Source organism: Anas acuta, chromosome 15, assembly GCF_963932015.1.
Source record: "Anas acuta chromosome 15, bAnaAcu1.1, whole genome shotgun sequence".
Classification (NCBI taxonomy): Eukaryota; Metazoa; Chordata; class Aves; order Anseriformes; family Anatidae; genus Anas; species Anas acuta.
Genome location: NC_088993.1, coordinates 2809780 through 2827162, shown reverse-complemented (window position 1 = coordinate 2827162; position 17383 = coordinate 2809780). Strand labels below are relative to the sequence as shown.

Here is a 17383-nt window from a genome sequence, read left to right as displayed (position 1 = left end):
TTATTTCATACTATCTACATGAAGAACACCTCTCTTTCTTTAAAGAAAGTTAAGCCACAGCTCCAAAACCCTTTCCTGTAGAAACTTTAGGACTCACTGGCACGGGCTTCCATTATTTACAGAGGAATTCATAGAAGACTGCAGGACAGGAATTTTCTAATTCTCACTTAAACACTCCACTGACAATTTTATCGCTTTTTTTTGTCAGTAACTTGAAGCCTTTTTTTTTTTTTCCCCTTTTGAATGAAAACATAAGAAAACTTTTAAGAAGTGACCAAAAAGTTTTTCCTGTTTGACTACTCAAGCGTTAAACATCCACCCAACTGTTCCGGTGCCAAAGGGCTGCCACAGGCCCACATAGCCAACTTCTCATATTTGTTAAGCAAACACAATCAGAAAAGAAGTATACTTTGTATTTTAGAGAAAACAATATACGTACACAAAAGGCACAACGGTGCAGACATTTTGAGGCCAGATTTCTCTTCAAAACCTAATGTAAATGCACCAAAATCAACAAGGCAGAAACACTGCTGTAGATGCCCCCATATCTGCACCAGCTGAGAACAGCTACACTCAGGTCTCCAAAAATCAAGCATCTTGGAAAACAAACAAGAATGAAAAGAATACCTACTGATAAATACTGCAACACCTGTAAATCAGCAACCATTTTAATGTGATTCTTTATCACAGACACAGCTTCTTGAACTGTACACATCATGCAGTACCATTTGTAGCTGCACACCTCAAAAATACATGGTTTATGCAAATCGTGAAAAAAAAAAAAAAAAACAACTATTTGAGAGACATTCAAGAAATGAGGCCATCCACCTAAGCAATTTAGATTTCACCTTGCAGTCCAACCAAGTGACTGACAGGTGGGGAGGTGATGCTTTGGACAGACTTTGTTTTATATGATGGGGCTCTTGCATATTGCAGCTCTCTCATTAACGCCCTGATGTGTCAGAACCCCAAATAACTATTTCTCCATAACCCTCTCTCCAACCCATTCCAAGGTTAAGAGCACTTAATGTCCTCCACAGCCTCTTCTCCCCTGAAAGGCATTGGATTTCCCTCCATCAGGAGCCACCCCACTGCACCTGCAGCGCCCTCCCAGTACCTCCAGCTGACTGGAGGCAGCATTTCAAAGTGTCCATGCCACATGCTGAGGAACATTTAGCTCTTTACTTCAGAGCCTTCCTGATAAAGCTTTAGTTTAGTTTTCTTTGAGAATGGAGAAAGAATACCAAGTTGGACACAAATTTTATCCCTTTGAAAAGCCAGTCACCTCACATGGGGTGATAACAACTAGCACACTGCTGAGCAAAACTGCGTTCTGAAGAGTGAGTTTTACTTTACTGTTTACACATTTGTTGTGTATTTACTTTCTTATTTATTGCATATTTCATTTGTTGCTCCACGAGCCAAGCCCTCAGACTGTATTTCAATAGCATTCTGGACAACCATTCTCAGAGCACAAAGGCAACAAAACAGACTTGAAAATGTGTTTTAGAGCAGCTGACTACTGCATGTCAGCCACTGAATTAAATCTTTCTTACGCTCTGCAAAACACCCTAATTCCACAAATACACTCCCAATCTCAATACTCTATTCTTTCTGGCAACTCTTCCTAACTACTGCTATTTTTGCTCCATTGCTTGCATCACTCAACTGAAGCAAATTTTGAGGACTTCCAAAATTAATTACTGCCTTCCTGCTTTGCCTCTGGCAAGAAGCTGGTACAAACATCACCACCAAATTAAGCTGTATCTCAAGCCCCTTATTCTATTGATGATGAATGGTTCTTCCTTTGTCTCAGGAAACCCGTAAGTCCCAAAAGTCTTCTCCCCACCCTTTATTTTCCTCTCAAATGATATATCGCTTGTGGCTTGTGTCATCATCAGACATTACAAACGAGGTGACTGCTCACGCACCACTGGAACAGAAACCCTTACTGGTTGCACTCTTCTTTCTAGGCCACTTACACTTCTAGCTATACCTTTTATCCCCCAAATGCTGCCAGTATTTTATGTATACCCTTGGAGCATGAAAAAGCAGATTTATTTTTTCCAGTCCTCCCCATTACTGGATCCTCAGTGCATTTCTTCTCTTCTTCCCAGACTCCTTTTCCATGACTTGGAAACCTAACACTTTTCCTTGGAGGAACAGAGAAATGGTGAGTGTAGGACAGGGCAAGGCAGCTGATCAGAAGAGAGGACAAAGAAACAAATGCAGAGAGAGAGGTATACCACAAACTGTTCAGAATGAAATTCCTGACACTTAAAAAAAAAAAAAACAAAAACAAACGTATTATTCAATTAAGAATCTATGCAGATTTATTTCTCCTTTCAGAAGCAGTCAGGACACAAAATAAGGGATCTTCCTTAAGAAATAAAGTTCATTAAAAACATCGACAGCTAGTATAAATCCTTTGAAGGTTTCTCATCTACAAGTTTTTTGTTTGTTTATTAACACCACAGAATTGAACAGAATTGAAGCAAAGAGCTCCAATTTGAATGCCATTACATTCAAGTTTGGGAAATGGAAAGGAAACAAAACCCAAACGTTATGGGTCAAAGTCAGAGTAAGATACGGATTTATGAAGGATTACAGAGTAGATTTGCAGAAGCAGCAATAGTTTAGCTGCAACTTTTATTCACAGTGAAGTACTCTTCCATTTCTATGGGATACTCTATTCCATTTCTGCAAGGAAAAGACATGCCATGCCACGCTTCTGCAGTAAAGAATAAGAAGATATAAGAGATAAAAAGAATTACAACAAGATAGACTTGAGGCTGAAAGGAGAATACTTTTTTTGCTGGAGGTTATTGGGGGAAGAAGCTGCACTCTGGGGCAGAGCACTCAGACCTGCAAAAGAACCAGCAAAAGCAAACCCTTTGATATGATATTCAGTTATTTCACCTACTTGTAAGCAGCAATATGTTGTGTTTATTGGTGTGGCAACACAACACTGGCATACTTTTAACAGCTAAGCTACACAAAAGGAAATTCATCTGTGCACATGTAACAGGAGAGCCTTTCTTTACCTGTTTCAGCTTGTTCACTAAGGCCAACAGACATGATACGCTGTCTATAGTTTTACCTAGCAGATACACCTGTTTTTTTCCTACTACATTCTTTGACCATTAAAATGTTAAAATAAAGAAATAAACACACGTGCCATTCGATTAGCTCTAGCTCATATGGCTAAGTTTATGTATTTTAATACTCCTGTGGATGCTTTACTCCTGATGCATTTTCAGCACATTTTAAGATCAAAGAAACCCCCCAAAACAAGAAGAGAGAGACAAAGGATTTGTGAGCAGATGTCTGTCTCACTTGGGCTTGGATACTCTTGGTAAACAAGAGACAGCTCTAAACATCCAAATGATAACCTGTGGGATGCTAGACATCTCTTGGACTTTATTAGGCTGTCTACTGTGCTCTAGGAACTTGCTTCTCTAGCAAGGCCCTGGGATTTATCCCATACACTGTTGTATGGCAGAAGAGAAGTCATCCACTGCAAGGACCACGCTGCACACAGATACCCTGCTCATTAGTACTGCGCTGCATGATCCAGGACAAAAATAGCGTGCCTTCATCAAACAAACTGCTGCCAGTACCACTCTCTGCCCTATTACAATATTTGCTAAGTATTGACACAGAATGCATGACCCCAGAACACAAAGGGAATCCTTCCAATATCACTTATAGATGCTTTGTTTCTAGATTTTATTATCAGTCCTACCATCGTCCCTACCTAATAGCTGCAGTGTTCACAGCCAATTTTTTTTTTTTTTTAAAGTTCTTTATTTTCATTCTTCCCTCTTCTGCAAATATCAGTAGCAACAAATTCCTCCTGAGTTCCACAGGCACACAGAAACGCTGGAACTGCAGCAGCACTTACTTCCTAGCACTCAGTCCAATCCAGCATTCTTGAAGTCCAACTGCACTTCAAGTCACCACAACCTTCCTTCCCTGATCTACCGATTCCTAACTCCCCCTGAGCTTTGGTTCCCCAGGGAGCATCCACTTGAATGTGGGAGCCCAGCTGCAGGGGAACCAGAAAGGCTGTCCCAGATCTACCCACCAAACGCCTCCCCTTCCAGCCCAGCCCATCCATTTGCACACATGCAAACTAAAATTCATGACACTGGTGTCCAAAGCACTCTGGCAAAATTATGGGATCCTTCTATGTGGGAAGTTAAGAACCTGTATTAAGTGACAATCTCCAGTTCCACGGTAGCATTGCATGTGCTGGATTAATTGCACGATGCAAGCCCTGCTCTAGGGATGGCTTTATACGTCATTTTTCTATTTAGTTTATTGAATGTACTTTTGTTTGTTTGTTTTTAAGGAATACCATTTTGAGCATTGCTGGGCACGCAAAGTTTTCATTTGATTTATGTTACCAATTTTAATAAAGATGCAAGTAAGTCAAAGATTGGAGCAGATAAGAGGTAGCTTTTTCAGTCTGTTCTGCAAGCAGGGAGTAAAACCAGAGACAGCAAGATTTTTTTCTTTAGTATTATTTTACTATTACTACTATTATTCTTGCAATGGTCCTTTACATGAATCCTTTATCCAGGACGAAAGCCGAGACCGCTACCCTTCAGTTCCTGTGCTGGTGCACTTGGTTTGTCAGGTCTCCAGCAGAGCTCCCTGGCAGCAGCCCAGGAGCCAGCCAGAGCTTCTCAACACCCAACTCTCATGCATCCACTTATGTGGTTCCTAATCCTTGTGATTCCTTATCGTAAGGTGAAAATGGAGTCAGGGGGAGGAAAGCAGTAGACAAAAAGCAGGTTAGTTCTAGGTCATTTAAGTATTTTTGAGACCAGATTGTGTTTTTGAGCTTTGATTAGAAAGGAGGAGAGGATCGGTAGAAATCAAGGCATGCACACATCCCCGGAAGAGCTGTTGCTGGCTACACCGGTACTTTAAACTTCTTGCAATAGTAACCTACATTCCAGTATAGCTGTAGCAGCCTAACTCCAATCCTCATATTTGATCACTGCTTGAAAAAAATGTATCCAAGATAACTGGCAGGGCCCTGGGGAATGGGAGATGCATCTCTCGCTACTGCAACAAGTGGAACTATAGCATTTTATTTTCTCTTAAATCTCTCAAGACAGTTAAACAACCTGGCTAGGCCAAAAACCTGAATTATTCAGGTGTGTCCAGGTATTGAACTACCATTACAATGTTACTTTAAAATAACTTGTGCTGCTGGTGAATAGAAGAGACACAATCTGAACACTCCTGAGCAGACCAGCAGGCAGCTGCATACCCTCACCCCCAACACACGACCTACAGTTACAGATCCCAATAAATGGCAGAGAAATGTGGTAGGGCGAGTAAAGTGTTCCAGCTCCCAGAAAACAAATGCCTAAGCCAATATAATCAGGAGTCCTTTAAATATGTTAACTTGATGAGTTGGGTTTCTATAGCACTAGAAATTCGGTGTTATCTGTCTGAGCACAGATGCCACTCCTAGCCTGGCAGAGGATCAAGGCACTATCTGAGTGGCAGCAGGGGAACAGGAACTGATACCCCTCTAGCCTCTTCTCTGTTTGGGTCTGAAGAGCACCTAGACAGGGCTGCCACCAAAACCGAGGGACTCTGCCCGTAAAATAAAAGCAGGAGATCCCAGGCTGCCCACTTCACCAGGCACTCTTCTGAACTCAACCAGGATGTAGGCCAAAATTATTATTTTCAAAGTAGTGACCTATTTTCAGAGCTTGTTCTCCCAAGACACCCTCATCTAGGAAACAGTGACTTAAAGTAGGCTTCTGCCATCCCCAGAACAATTCACCCAGCTTAGAGACTGCTCCTAAGGAAAGAGTGCTGCCAGTGGCAGGGTGATGGGCAGGTTAACTGGTGTTGCACACCAGGCAGCTATGGGCAAGCAAGGCACCCCCAGCTGGAGAGCTGCATTACCAAATTAGCCCCCCCACCAAATGTCTGAGCATGATATAGAAAACAAAAGTGCAACACTACCACCAAGAATGGGTTTAACACTCAGAAGTTAACTAGCTTCTCATGGTATACAGCACTCCAATATTTAGGGCAGAAATGACCCATTAATTGCTCTACAATTCCAATAGCTTCAAAAAAAATGTCTTAGATCAGAACACACAAACATCTCTCTATTGACAGAGTTGTATTCTGCCAAAATCTCAAATATTTTTTACTGTATGCCCATCCTTTGATTTAATAAAGCATGCAGCTGAGGTGCTTAATGTGCATTTCAAGGTATATTAAAACAAGAGATCAAAAATGAACATTAGCCTCATTTACCTCTGCCAATATTTTACTCAAGCTACACTAACTAGACCCAGTCTAGCATTAAGATGGTTTTGTATTCCCAAATCTAACCTGTAAATAAGGTGCTAACAGCAAAAGATACTTTAACTTTAAAATGACCAAAATTACATGCATCTCCTCCTATAACCTGTTTATTTCTGAGAAATGTTTAACTCTGAACTCTCCTAAACAGCCTGCTACAAACTTGTACAATACAACCACATTTTGGAAACTGGCAGGTCTTGTTTAGGTGAGGACAATTTAACTGGCCAGAGCTAGGCTCATGGAAAAGCCACAGTAAGCACTAATGCCAGGTCTGAATATGACTTTGAAATTTTTTAATCACTGTATTAGAAGAAGAGCTGGCTTGGGCAGGAGGTTTCCCTCCTTCCCAAATAGTACTGTGATTGCTGGAGATTTTAATAGGTACTTTAATCTAAAAATAGTAACCCATTTAGTATAGGTGAGAAAGCTGAAGATCCTTCAGATGTATGTTCAAGTTGGAGAATTCAGGAGTATTTTTAGCTCCAAGGAATGCCCTTGTGCAAAAAAAAAAAAAAAAAAAAAAAAAGATATTCAGAAGCAGACCTATAATGGGAACAATTTCATCCCCATAAGTTGTTTGCATCTGAACAACATTCAATTTTTATAATGGTAAAACCAGGTGTCAGTAGTAAGAACTAAGTTTTGATGTACTACTCATCCTTGTCCCCTTGCTACAGCCCTGTCTCCTAATGCATTTACTGGGGGAGAAAGGTCCCAGTGTCAAACAAAGGTTCTTGGGAAAGTTAAAGAAGTTATAGCAGTTATCAACAGCTTAAGAGTTCTCTCTCTCTCTCCTGCCTCCTCAATCAAGCTGGCCCACTTGTTTGTGAGGCCAAACAATAAGCTAGACCAGTGAACCGAGCTAGGTTAAAAATAAACCCAGAATAAGGAAGTTACTTTAAATTTCATTCTCTTCATTCATCTTATTTACCACGTGCTCCCCCATACAGTTGTGACAGTGAGGAGGTAAAAGAGAGGTGTAGAGGTGAAACACTGCTCCAGAAGATACCTGTTCTCTGCAGGAGGGTCAGCATGAACTGTACACAAACTCTTCTCCTGGCTCCCAGTAGCATGTAAATAGTAATCTTAAAAAAAAAAAAGTCAGGTTTAGCACCCAGACGAAAATCCAAACCTTTCCCTGCAGCTTTTGCCCAGTACTGGGTCAGGCTCCTCGTCCTTATAGACACTTGTGTCCAGTGGGCAGCTGCACGCAGGAGATGTTCAGCATCGCTGAGCGCAGCAAGGTCTGGCAGCATGCACATCACATCTGCTAACTGTGAGCAGGCTTCTGCTGTACTCGTTTAAGCAAAAGTTAGGTCCCGATAATGGTATTTTTGAAGAAGTGGGCCTTGATGGTGTGCTCTGTGTTGAAGTCAGTGCTACCAGCGTAGCTCAACTCACAGAGGGATGTGTGCACGCTGAGGCTCACGCTCAGACGGTTTGCTCATTACAATCAATCCAGTACTGCGATTCCCCATGGGTTTTGTTCTTCACAGGTGCCACAAAGTATCTAAATGTTGACTCAACGTGAATTCAAGTTATCAAGGTCCATTTATACAAATGATTCCAGTGCAGGAATGCTTTTGTAAGATGACCAGCAGACACTTGCTGACGAGAACCACTGGAGGCACGGTCTCTCACTGCATTAGTGTCAGCACCTCTCAGTTTGTTATATTGAAGGCTGACGAAAGGTCTTAATGAATTAGTTGAAATGTCTTCTTAACCCAGCAAGAGGTCACTGACCACAGCAGCTGAGGTTTCACGCTGAGACTGCAGGTCTGCAGATACGTGCTGTGGGTCTGCATCCAAAGACAAGGATGATCAGGGGCTGCTTAGGGGCAGCAGTAGGTGAAACAAGATCCATGGCTGCACAGCTTCCCACGTGTTCTTCCCTTCCTTCTGTGCCGTTACCAAGATCACGAGACTCCTTCCCCAGCAGAGATGCATTGCTAGGCAGATGAATTACAGACCACTCCTTCCTCCAGAGAGGAACCCCAATAATCCCTTCCCAAAACAGATCCCATCCCTCCCGTGCCAACCCTTTCCTACTTCGGAAACTACACTTCAGGGCGGAGGGTGTAAGCCAAAGCATAAGCTGATGTACACAGGTTGAACAAGACAAATCTGCTGAGAACAATAAAGTATCTTAAAATCAGTATGAAACTGATATGACACATTTGAAGAAACAAGCAGTTATCAAATTCTGCGGTCGAGATTTTAAAATACAATGTTTAAAAAAATCATTAAGTTGCTATTTCTGGCAGATTCCGGTTTGATTTAACTACTACTTAATTCCTCAGCTGTAAGGACACCTTAAAGGAAGAAAAAAAAGCACATGCTTATGGTTACCACCTTTGTGGCATGACTGAGATACTGCACAGCACTGTACTAGTTTTTAAGGGAATCGCATTATAGGTGCAGGGTTGAAATCCAAGTAGCATCTGAAACAGTCACACTGAAATAGAGGAGCTGAAAACCACACAGGAAGAATGAGCAGAGGGAAAGGAAAGCAGAAGAGAATTGTGAAACACCACTGCTGCAATTGCTACTAGCAAGGAGGGTTTTGCATGTGGTTTGTGACCCATTCTTTAATTCATATAATTTACAGACACACTTGAGTTACCTCTGTGTTCAAACTGTGAATAGTATCTATTCTCCTACAGAAATTACCTTCGACCTTCAATGTCATTAAGTAACACTTGACTAGGTGAACAACTCTTCAGAATAGGTTAGCTCTTTCCCAAAGAAGAAGGAAATGCAGCTCTCCATAGCTTGATTTAATGAACAATTAAATAGCATTCACACAGTCTGTGCTGAAGCAGATCCAGAATTCAAAATTCCCTTTAAGAAAAATTACATCTCACGTTGTCTTCAGATTTGAAGCCTGTAAACCTATATAACAGCATCTGAGCGTCTAGACATCTCTAAAATCCATAACAGAAGCAAAACAGCCATTTATCTAAATAGAATAGTTAAGACATGCTGTGAAGGCAAACTTGTGTCTAAAAACTGTTAGCTGATTAGAGTTACCAGAAATATCCTGGCAGTACGTAACTGAGATGTATTGCATGACTATTAAACAGCAACCACGAGGAGCTGGCTGCAGCAGAACAGCCTGGGCTTACAGGCATGAAGGAAGAACGCAACTTTTTCTCTACATCCAAATGTAATGCTTCTGTTCTTAAACAAAAACACATAGAAGATGCAAAAACCACCTTGCCTACCAGGACTGCCAACTGTGCCTTGACTGCCCAAAACAAAATGTATTTCTAGGAAAGAAAAAAAGGGGTTGGGGGGGCAACTTACCATCGCCTGACCAGTAACCTCTTCATTCTTTTCCAAGAATCAGAGAGCAGTGATACAAAGAAACACAACAGGTCACTGCTGAAATACTGCAGAGTCCTTAATGCACTTCCACACAGACACCCATCCAGTCGCAGGGGCTGTGGCACCCCAACAGGAACGGGATCAGTGATGGGCAGCATCGCAGCTGCTGGACAAAACAGCAACGTGCATCCCGTGATGCTTGCAAATCCAGGTACCAGCAGCAGGGCAGCCACAGCCTTCCTGCTCCTGCGACCTGACCTGCACACCAGACCGTTCATACCGGCACAAGCCACAGCCCTGTGTTACCCCATGTGTTACCCCCACATCCAGCGCAGCGAAGAGGTGCAGAACACAAGCTGAAAGCACCCTGCCTGGAGCGGAGCAGCCCAGACCCAGCACCAATCCCCCCCACGGCCACAGCAGCCACGTGGGAGATGCTCAGGAGTGCAGAAGGATCATCGCATGGCCTAGAGCTGAGATCCTGCCTGCAGCCTCAGCGCAAGATTCACACCAATAACTTCCTATCAAGGCAAAGAAAAACGCATTGATCTTACACTGAGACTCTTAAAAATATAATTCCCTAAATCTCCATCATTTCTTAAATAATGTCTCTGCATATTAAGTGTTTTACCAATGCACTTACTATACATGTAAATTCTGTGCCTTTTTAACTGAAGAATTAGCCATTTTAACAAAGAAATACCCACTGCTGACCCCTGATCTATTTAACAGGAAGAATATTAACTCACAGAGATGGATTTGGAATTCAGAACTGCCACTAAGTTTGACCAGACTTTCACACACTCCTGCTTTTATCCAAACCTCCATCAAAGTTCTGCTGGGCAATGCCAGTGATGTTAGAAAACAGACCTCTGAAAAATACAGGAAGCAAAATCTCTACTGGGGAAACACAACTATTCCTTTTTTTTTTTTTTTTTTAAACAGAGCTCAAAAGAAGTCCATCCAATTGTTATACTCGTATAACGTTGCAGTTAGAGCCCTAAAGAAAAGTTTTCTTTAGATCTTTCTAAAAACGCACATGCACAGCTAGAGATGTATTTTTTAAGAACACTATTTCAGTTGCACCTTGCGAAATCACTAGACAATCAAGCTTAGAGCTATGGCAAACACTATTATCAATGATACTCCTACACATCCTTTCAGATTTACAGAAGGAAAAGGGAAATTAGGAAAAATAGCATTAAGAATTTTCACAGACTTTACAATTAAATCAAATATTATAGGAATGCAATCAACCCCTTAACATACAAAACATAAAAGTTCTGTTTTCCACCTCTTTTAGGGAGTTACATATAAAAGCTGACTGCATTTAAAAAATAATATGAATCCTATCTCCCAGGCCACAAACTGCTGTGGCCCTGCTATAGACCTGCTCGGAGCTTTCCTCTCACAGGACATTTCAGCTCATTCCTCACACTGTCTTCCACTGGCTTGCAATATGCTTTGGAGCTGTTAAGGTGCTGGTTTCGTTGTGGGACCCCAGGTGTTCAGGCCACCTCGCACACCAGCGTCCACGCAGGAGCAAGCTGAGACACTGGTGCCTTCCCTGCCCAGGTCCAAGGGATGCTCCGGGCACGTCTCTGCAGGGCAGCGCTCTGGACCTTGCTTTGTGGCAGCAGGCAAAGAGAGCTGGACTTGCCAATGCTGGGTGTCCCAGCCTCCTGAGATGCTTGGTGCAACAAACTATCATGGCTTTGCTTAAATCTTCACAATTAAAACAGGTTAGGAATGACTTATTGCACTAATGCCAAATACCAATTAAAACCAAACAGACATGCTATGCTGCTTACATCACAGGATTTTAGTTTTAACAAAATTTACCATCTTTTTATTCTATGCTATTTTAAGTGATTTTGCTTGACAAATACACGCATGCTGTTACACTGAACAATCAAGCTGTGTTATTCTGGATGCACATTAAGTCCAGCACAAACCAGTCTTCAGGTGTGCTTTTGTACTCTGAGAAGTACTCCAAAGAGCACCTCGGCATCATAGTGAGAGATGCAGGAGAGTGAAATGGCCTTCCCCAAACTGCAAATATTCAGTACAGTTTAACTGTTCTCAAAGTCCATCCACCTATTTCCAGCTGAATTGTTTCTGGTTGACAAAAGCTCAACCACCTAGCGAAAGTCCGCAATATAAAGCAGAACCACACGGGATTTCCAAGCTGACCATTCCTCATTTTGCTGGCAATTCATTCAAAACCTATTCTGATCTCTCAGCATTTCTAAACCCACAGAGCTTGTTTTACTACAATCAGTAAGCATAGGTGAAAAAAGGGGTTAGCAGAAATCTTGAAATGCAAGTGTTAAGTTCAAACCTGCAACACTGTGCACAGCTACATTATGCTACAGCTGTTGCCACTGATTACCTGCACTTTTACTCTGCACATACAGCTTTTTGCTAGTGTATCAGGATACAATACTAAAACTATCTGAGCAAAACGCACTAAGTATCTGAAGTACTAATAAAGGAAGTTTTTAAAGAACTACCCTCAGTATTTAATAACTTGATAAATAACATAACCAGCCTACAGCCCCCAATCTACCCACCAAGGCATTTTATATTAAATGTTAATCTGCTGGTTACATCAAACTAGCACCTAACAGATTTTCTATATATCCTAATATGCATACATCTGTGTTTGAAAAGAAAAAAAACAAAAGCTGCAGTTTACTCATAGCTTTTATTGCAAGCTACCCAGTACTTTCCTCCTTCACAATCAACATTTTACAGCCACGAGATACAAAGTTAAGCTAAAACAACTCATCTAAGACATCTCAAAGCACAAACTAAAGCAAACAATGCCCTGTTTTAAATGTATAATCACTTAAGAAAAAAGTGGGTGCTTCACAAGCTCTAAACCAGTTCATTTTCACCCTTAGCCCAAATATTGAATGATGTCATGCAAGATGTACTGGCTGAACTGGTTTAACTGCCACAGGCTGGATGCACTGCGCAGATTTTTTGTGATAAATTATTCTGCAGCTCTGAAACCCATTCAGTTAGTCTCAATCAACCATCTCCATCTGCGGTTTTAGAGTTCGGGGCTACGCTGCTTTTACACACAACTTGCTCCATCACTAAATACAGCGACCGAGTCCGATAGGCAGCAGATTTTGCGTCTGGTCTGAATTCAACCAGCAGCAAGCAACAGTTGGGATAGAGCAAGGAGCTCTGATCCGTACTGCGATGTGCTGCATCCTGAATAGCGCTACCTGTTTCCTTCTGCATTTTACATGCATTTACCATTACTTGATTTAGTTCACTTCTCCTTCACAGAAAGCTTACTAAATCTGAGAGCTTTTTAAGCACTTATTTGACAAAGAAAGCACAGAAGAGAACCAGAGATAGTCGGCACTCTTCTAAAGTCCCCTCCGTGCCATTTCCTCACAGCTGGCATGGAGCAGCTCTCCAAGAGGGATGCAATGCACGCCACTTCGCAAGGCCAGGCTCGCCGTTTCCAGAGGCACGACACATTATCATTACAGGGCATAAGAGACCAGGCCTGGTTCTTCACTCTAGCCATAACCTCGGAATTAACTTAATTTTGCTTGTTGTCTGCTGCATCAGCGCTTTTATCACCCCTCACTTGAGCATCATCCATTTCTTGGAAAAACATGAAGGCTGGAGAGGGGAGGGGGCAGGAAGAAGAGAGAAACGAGCAGGTACTTGTGTTCATATGATGAACCTGCGTGTTCTCCTTGCGAACATACAGCCCCCTTCCTCAGCACGGGGCTGGAAGCAGTGCCGAGGACAGTGGAGGAGCTCAGGGAAGAGGGATACGGGCCATCAGGAGCAAGGCACACCAGGGCAGGCAAGAAAAGGACCGAGCCCCGTATTATGTAAGCAGCTGATACCAAAGTGACAGGGATGGAGAACACTAATGAGGACAAAATACTAGAGTATTCAGAAGACGGGCAAAAAAAGCATTATGGATTTGTGTCCAATCTCCTACAATGGGACAGAAAGCCAGTAAATGCTGTCAGCAGCCAACAAAACACGGATGAACAGCAAAGGCCACAAACTTGCCATTGCGTGGACGCTGCGAAAAAGCATGATTTTAAACTTTTCTTACACACACACAGACATCTCCTCCTTTCTAAATAGCTTGCATCATTTCACCTGGAATCCAAATCTCAGCATTAAACTAGCCTAAGTAGGGAAATGCTCAGAGCACAGCAGCACCAGGGAGGATGCAGGGTTGCACAAGCAAAATACAAGCCTGCAACCTCAGCTCCCCATCACCACGTGTCCAAGGGCTACACTACGCCTGCTACATCTGAAACGAAGCAGCCCTAATGCGAAACATACATATGTACACAACTACAGGCAGAGGCTGAAACTACAAAGAGGCAAATTCAAACTATAAACAAGGGAAACCTCCAGTTATTAAGCTGCAAATGAGACTTTCCATGGAGGCAATGAAAGAACCTTATGAAATACGTAACTGTAGATTTGTATTAAGCCAAGTTCTTTGAAGCTCAACGAGAACATTTGTGCAAAGAAGTTCCCAAGGAGGCATACGGAACACAGGGGGATTTGGGTTTGATTACACCTCTCAGAGCAGTTCACCAGCAACTGAGCAGCCCTAACTCTTTGCATGACAAAGCAGCCTATGTAGCCTACCTTCAGTACAGAAAAAAATAGTATTTGTTTTTTCCACTAAACTTATCTAGTAAATAAACAAATAAAATATTCTGTGGAATAATTCACTAAATTAACATCTTGAGAGGGTAATTATCTCAAAGTCGGGCACTGATGGCCAACGCGCACACTCCCCGGCTGTCTCAGTGCAAAGGCAGCCGCTGAACCAGAATCACATGCTTTATGCAGCAGTGGCTGAGGGGTGCTGGCAAAATCCATTACTACTGACATAATTTGGTAAAGATAGGCTGCTCGAGGTGGCAGTTTTCTTGTTCCTTCCCATCCCGATGCCAAACCTTCACCGTATTAATATAACACTAAACAAGGCTGCTGGGGGAACCAAGTTAAAAAGTAAAGAACAAAGCTACATTAAAAAAAAAAAAAAAAATCAATTCCAATCACTTTATGGTGACAAGAAGTTGCGCTAGCACAAATGTTGGGGAAGGGTACAAGAAGAGAATCAGCAGCAGCAAATGCTGTTTTCTAACTAAGGAAGCTCTCGTGTTCAGCTGAAGGGACAAAATGTTTTCCTACACTTCACATAAATTCGGTGCTTCTCTGTCCATGCATCACTACCACTGTACCTTAGTAAGGCTAAAGCTGATTTCAAACACAACATCCACATGAAGACTACATATACAAAGAGGTGATTCACAACATCACATTATTCTAGCCAAATCGGAGGAAGGTGAGCCTGTATCACACATGGTCGTCTGGAGTAGATACCTGCCCCTTATCCAGGCTGTCATCGCTTCTTTAGTTCATGATGCAGAGATTAAGCAGCTTTCCTTTCTAGAGGGTACGTCTCCCTCACTCCTGAAGTCTGACAGCCCCATGCACGCTACTCTCACTTAGTGTCCACAAGATCATCAATGAAGAGTACAATATTCAGAAGGGAAAGGGAAGGGAGAAAAACCTTGGACAAGAGAGCAGACGCTCAGAATATCATATCCGCTTAATCCTGAAGAATAAATTCCATGCTTTTATTTCTGCTTGATAGTTATTTTATTCATGAAGAACTGTTCATCTAGTATAGGTGTATAGAGAACAAGCATGCCTTCACATAGCTTGAAGCCAAGAAGTGCAATTTTCCACTGTGCATTCTTCACATACCTCCTAAATCTAGTGTGATCACTCAGTGAAGAATGGCATCTGACACTGTTTTATGCACGTTAAAATTAAGCTAAATACATACTATTAAATATTTTCCTCACTGCTTGAAAACATCCTTCCTGTGGAAGCACGAACACCCATACATAAGATGATGAACAATGTTTTGCACAAAATAGAATGTATACCCAGGACATCTACTTTTATTAAAAGTTAGCAATAACCTGATCTCCGCAGTTTGGTAAGCTTCACATTTCAAGGGGTGGAAAAAAGCATTTAAAAAGAGCCTCCAGAGGTTGAACAATTTTTGTTTTGCACACAGACAGGTCAGTAAACTCTCACAAATTAGTGAGCTCATAGTATCATCCTGAATCAGCTGAGCACAACCTAATAGATTGCAAATAGACTTCTGAGGCAATGCTGCATTCCTAGGGATGCTGTGCTGATGTACACAGACTGCTTCCTCGCCCCTCCAAAGGAGCATAAGGTCTGCACAACCATCAGAGGGACTTCCACGTGCATTTTGGGCTTCTGTTTCCCCACTGACACAGGGGATGCAATCCTTAGAGGTGCATGGCACTTTTAACTGAATAAAGGTGTTCAGCATTTCACAGCATGCCCAGCATGGTAGAACATCAAGCCCATAAAAAAATCAAAATAAAAACATCAGGTAGTCAATAGCATTATGAACTTGAAAAGGATTTTGAGAAAGCAGATTGCTAAAGGCTATCAAGTTTGCCGGAAAATATATCCCACAAAACGTTAATGTGTGTGCACGCATGCACACAAACAAATATGAAGCATTTTTAAAATCTTTTGTATTGGTCACTGAGTACATAATTGCCAATTTGGAGATTTTTCAAAAAAAAAAATCAGTTCAATAGCAAATAGGTTTTAGCTATAATTTTAGGAAATAGAGATTTACATTCAAAAAAGCAAGGCTTCCTGTAATGACCTTTTAATCTTGAAAAGGAGCCACACAGTTACTGTGACAAACTCCTACTAAAACACCTTTGCTACTTGTAATTTCCAGGCCTGTTATTTAGTAGAAATATACATCTGCTACGTCAATTTCCGTGGTTCACAAGTGGAATGCCCTGTGTGGAGTTACCTTACTGCTGATCCAAATACTTATAACAAGACGTGTGCATTCACGGCCAGCCACCCTAAACAAGATTTAGGCAATATTTTGACCTCCAAGCCAAACCCCATGGGCACAGGCAGCGCCGTGCCTGCCCTGCCTGACGGAGCGACCCTCGCCGTGCTGCTTGCCCAAAAGAGCTGCACGGGGCTGAGCTCGTAGTTTGCAGGAGGGGGGGGGGGACAAAAACCAAACCAAAACAAAAAACCAAGGGCAGCAGGCGAGAAAGGCCGAGGGGACCGCTCGGGAGCAGCCCGCACACGCAGTGCCTCCTTCCCGAGCACGGCGCAGCTGCATGACGGTGCAGGATGAGGGCCGGCGGCTCGCGGGCGCTACACATGGGCAGCGCTCAGCCCCCGCCGACCCCGCGCTAGGCCCGGCCGGGCGCGTTTGCTGTAAATAACCCCGGGAGGAGGGTTAATTAAAAATGGCGAGCAGCGTGGCTGCGCGCATACAATGAGCGGCCCCGCACCGGCCCCGGCCCCGGCCCGGCGCTGCTCGAGCCCGCCCCGAGGGGGGCGGCGGGGAGGCCCCGGCCCCCCCCATTCATCCCCGGCCAACGCCGAGCCCCCTCCGGTCCCCCCCGCCCCGCTGCAAAACAGGCCCCGGGCCGCCCCCCCCCCCCCCAGCCTCCCGCCGGGCATCGGCGTCGCCTCCCGCGGGAGCGCGACCCCCCCCCCCCCCCCCCGTGCCGAGCCGCAGGGAGCCGGGCACCCGCAGCGCCCCCGGCCCAGGCGGGAGGCTCCCGGAGCCCCGGGGAGCCGAGCCCCTGCCGCACGGCCGCTCCCCCCC

General features: G+C 43.3%; 1 protein-coding gene across 1 annotated transcript in view; it reads right to left on the bottom strand.

The window, feature by feature from the left end:
• The window catches only part of USP7 (ubiquitin specific peptidase 7), a 72406-nt gene that overhangs the window by 54050 nt on the left and 973 nt on the right, over positions 1–17383 (bottom strand). The gene's annotated exons all lie outside the window — the stretch shown is intronic.